Source organism: Limulus polyphemus, unplaced genomic scaffold (genome assembly GCF_000517525.1).
Source record: "Limulus polyphemus unplaced genomic scaffold, Limulus_polyphemus-2.1.2 Scaffold8540, whole genome shotgun sequence".
In the NCBI taxonomy this organism is placed as follows: domain Eukaryota; kingdom Metazoa; phylum Arthropoda; class Merostomata; order Xiphosura; family Limulidae; genus Limulus; species Limulus polyphemus.
In genome coordinates, this window is record NW_013674150.1 from 22,290 (window position 1) to 27,007 (window position 4,718).

Below are 4,718 nucleotides of genomic sequence, written 5' to 3' on the forward strand. Positions count from 1 at the left end.
GACTAGCTGCCTTCCCTCTAGTTTTACACTGCTAAATTAGGGACGGCTAGCGCAGATAGCTCTCGTGTAGGTTTGCGCGAAATTCAAAAAACAAACAAACAATATTTGTCTGTAATTATCTATGTCAATCTATCTATCTATGCCGTCACTTCTCGCCGGTCTTATATACTATAAGAGCGCATGTCTAGCAAACGCTAGTGTCTTCGCGAATCTTCTAGACACTCATCACGTGTTACCAGCGTCACGTGACATCCGTTGTCGTAACACTGTATATATATATTTTTTCACAGTAATCTGCTTAGAAAATTCACGAAACTTTTTTTTCTCAAGTAATCATCACTGTAGGTTACTTTTACAACTGACTTTCAAGAACCAGTGAACATGGGGGTTGTAAGTCATTTTCTCAGTAACTGGATAATACATATACTATTAACCAATAGTGTCATATTTTTGATACTATACTTTGCCATGACCTCACCGTTAGCTTCTGCCAATATTTTAATACTTTCAATGAAGGACATGTAGCAGAGATCTACAGTTACCATCAGCTATAGAGTTCAAAGTTCAAGTTGAGTTACTCAAGAGAGCCCTCTCTCTCTTCAGTACTATGGAAATTAATCTTTCCCATTATTGTTATTGTACAACTGAGGTAAAAATCATAATGAAAAAAAGATAATTTGTTTATTATACATTATTGAAAACATTATTTTATCAACGTATATGAAATACTATTTCCTGCTCTAACAGTGAACTTCTCTGAAGTTTCTTAACAACAACAATATCGGATATTTTAAAAGCGCAGTTAGTGCTTAATAATCAAAGTTCTACCGAAGTAAATAAAAATGAAGAAGAAGGCCATTCCATCCACCAAGATAACACCTTTACCATAATGTACCTTCCCAACAAAAACGTATGGTATAAGAAAAAAAGAGAGATAAAAAGCCATTACACCCAATAAAATAGTACTTTTAATACGACATACCTATGCTACAAATGTATATAAGAACAGCTATAACTGCTGATATACGTTAACCAGCAAGTAGTTAGTATTGAACGACAGGCCTAATCAGCTCTGGACATTGCAGATATAGTGTGGTTGGCATGTTATAATATTGTTACGACAGCGGGGGTCACGTGACTCTAGTAACACGTCATATTCTCGAAGGTTCGTGAAGTCTCGAGAGGCTACTAGATATGCGGTAGTCTTGTATATATAAACCAGTAAGAACCGACGGCAACAATGTAATGTAATGTGTAATTGAACTGCGGACAAAGAGAGGCGTATTGTTGAGCACGTGAGACGTTCATTGTGAATTATAGCGTTTGTTATAGCGTGACCGTGGAAATTAAGTGTATTGCAAAGTTGTATTTAGAAAGAATAAACCAGTTTTATTCATGAAAGGACTTCAGAAAGTTTCTTCAGAAAGAAATTATACGGAAAATTAACTAACCACCAGAGACGTAACAATATATTCTTCCTTGCTTTATCAATTATTATTTCTTCGCAATCACACAATCAAAAGGGCGGGAGTTGGACCTGGTGGTAGATTTCGGAGTGGCAACCCATGTTCGAACCCATACGATAACAAAAATATTTCCCCACTTTACATAAGGTATGGGTGTGTTATAAGAGTGGCAGCCAATCCATTAGCGTGAATGGCATGGTGCTGCTGTCTGATTGACTTTTCTCTGGTCAGTAGTTCAAAATTAGGGACGAAGGGTGGTTAGTAGCTTTGCCATAAATACCAGTTTAAGATAAAAATAACAAATTAATGTTAGGAAATAAACGATTTACAAATCAATTCGAATGGTAAGAAATATATTTCGGGTTTTACCAGAGAAAAGTAAAAGGGTAAAACCAAAATGTCACATGTCTTGTATGAGGGTCGCTGGGCTTAATATAATTTGTTTATTTTGGGAACTCCATATGTACATAATGTGTAGTTTGCGCTTTTTTGAATGGTTATTAAATGATATACAAAAGAACCATAGTAAGTGCTTACAAATTAGACTTATTTTACATTTTAACCTTTAAAAACCTAAGACCTTCCAAGAGACTAACCTTCCTGTCCCTTAAATAAAAGTCCCCCTTATTGAAATCAGATATGGCGATCCTAGTTTGTATTATGTTATTTCGTATTGTTTGTTCTTTATATTAGACAACAAAAAGAAATTTGCTTAATGAAATAATGACAAGAATTCAACTTATATATATCATATTGAAAGAAAAGATTAATGTGTTAATGTAGTATGATGCAAGTTTGTTTTGTATTTTCTCAAAAAGAAATATCTAAACTGACAACTGCATTCACAGCTGCGATAAAACCTACAATCCAAAGCAAATAATCTATTTTTGGAAAATGCCTGTAGATGGCAGAGTTATTTTGAAAGTAAAAATAACTAAAAATACGTTTATTTATAAATATTCAGTTTATTTAATTAAAAAAATATATATATAAGTTCGTTTTACTTTACTCATTAATAAAATATATATACGCTGGAAAGTTACTCATTTCATTTGTGAGCACTCGGACATACTAGCGTAATCCACCTTACAATAGATTTGTTAACCCTTATGATATGTTGAATAATGTTACACAATACAAAGTAGATGAATCTCCCGTTTTTAATAACGTATTTTCTGTAAAGATCTATTAAAGTTACAAAATAAATATTGACCGAATCTGAACGGCGGGTCAAAAACTTCTTTTTAATTAAAGATAACACCCTGGTTCAATCTCCCAGATTGCAGGTCGAAAGGTCCAGGGTTTGAGCCAGCGATATGCCATTGAACACACTTCGTATTTTCTGATTGTTGTAACCGTCAATATCCTTATTCAAGTAAAAGTAGCCGTGTAGATGTCAGGTGCTGTTGACTTGTTGCCCTTCCTCTGGTCAGTAGTTTTAAATACGTGCTTGTTATGCCTTAATCCTGGGGTCTTTGATCTGACCGTTTAGCCCATGTGTCACATAAAGTATATGCTGTCCAGGTTGAAAATATATATTTATTGACACAAGTCCCAATTATTTGATATTAAACGTCTTTGGGGGTTTTTTAGAGATTGGATTATCAAAGTTTTAAATTGTTTTATATCTATATTTTTTTATCTGCAGGTGAATTAATTTCAAAATAAAGTACTGAGTTTAAACTAAATTTAATTATTAAAACTAGGTAAAATGTTTTTATTTCATGACAAAGAACGTTTTCATGTTGATAGTTTAATCACCTCAAAATTATCTGTGTACCAACAATAGTGTGTATATGTAAGTCAACATGGGTTATTTACCTCGTGGCCGAACAGCTTCCAATTCTTATGACGTCATTGAGTGTGATAAGCGTTTGATACCCATAATACCTCTGTGCTTAAACATGTCTAACGCTATGATTTGAGGTGAAAGTCGTATCCCTCAAATCCGCTCCATCACGGTATGTTTGTTGTAAGTAAAGGTAACTAAAATGTCATTTTATGAAATGAGCTTCTTTTATTATCTGTTAAAGTGGTATTTCTGTCAAGAAGATTATATTTATCAGAAATTTTCATCGCTGAATTTATATTTTGAGGATCGACGCCATTATATGGGTTAAGCTTGTATAATTATTAATATTATTAAGGGGTTGAAGTCGGTTGCGATAAAAGTGAGTGGTATAAATATCTATTTATAAACTTACTTTGGTCTGTCGTATGGAACGATTACGAGAAAATGTGAAAACAAATTGTAATTGTATATATATATCGTGAAAGTGAAAAAAATTCGGATTTTTTTTTTTTTTCTAAACACGAGAGATCTGGTTCTCTTTCTGCAGTATGAATGAAGTGGTATGGGAAACACAAACACACGATATGCTCGCCAACGGTCAGTCAGAAATGAGCAACGTTCCATTTGTGCGACAAGGAGCGACTCGTTCCCAAGACGACGAAATGGTTGGATATTTTTTTCAGCGCCCACAAACAGATCCTGTTTTTCAGAATTACCATAAGCAGGCACGGTGGGCATTAGGAGATGACAGTGTATTGGATGTAAGTACCACTATTGTAACCTACCTTAGTACCTATGTTCGTTTAATCAGGCTCTATCCTAGTAAGTAGAGGGACTGCTATTTAAGTTAGACCAATTCAAACCACCCTTCAGAAGTTAAGTTTAACTAGTTAGATTATTCCTTAGGCTTAAGTCAAACTTCAAGATTTACTTTCACTTTGGTTTAGACACGGAGAGAAGTATCACGCATTCCACTCAGTACCTTTAAGTTTAAGTTGAAAAGTTAAAGTAAACTGCAAAGTTTAAAATTTCAAACATTCTTTTGCATGAAGTAATGAATTTTAGAGCGATTTTCTTTCCCTGGAAATATGTTGATCTGTGAGGTGAAAGGTATCGATATCGCAAAAAAACTGCTAATTAAGGCTTTTTAAAGTTATCAGTTTGCTTTACTAAGTAGAGGTTGGTTTAGTCTTAGATACTGTGGTTGTTAATATTAACCTCCAGTCAGAACAAGAGCAAAATTAAACATCATTGTGGCAGGAATTATTGCTTATTAAATATAATTTACTTACATTTATACTTGTAAAATAGATGGGAATACATTGTTTCATTAGTTGAATATCCTTGCTACAAAACTTAATGGTATTTTTGGCCGTAATTCCAATAATATCTCTCAAGATTCAGTCAGATTAGAAGATTTTCTTAGGTTATCCCTAATACTTATATTAATCTAAGAATGC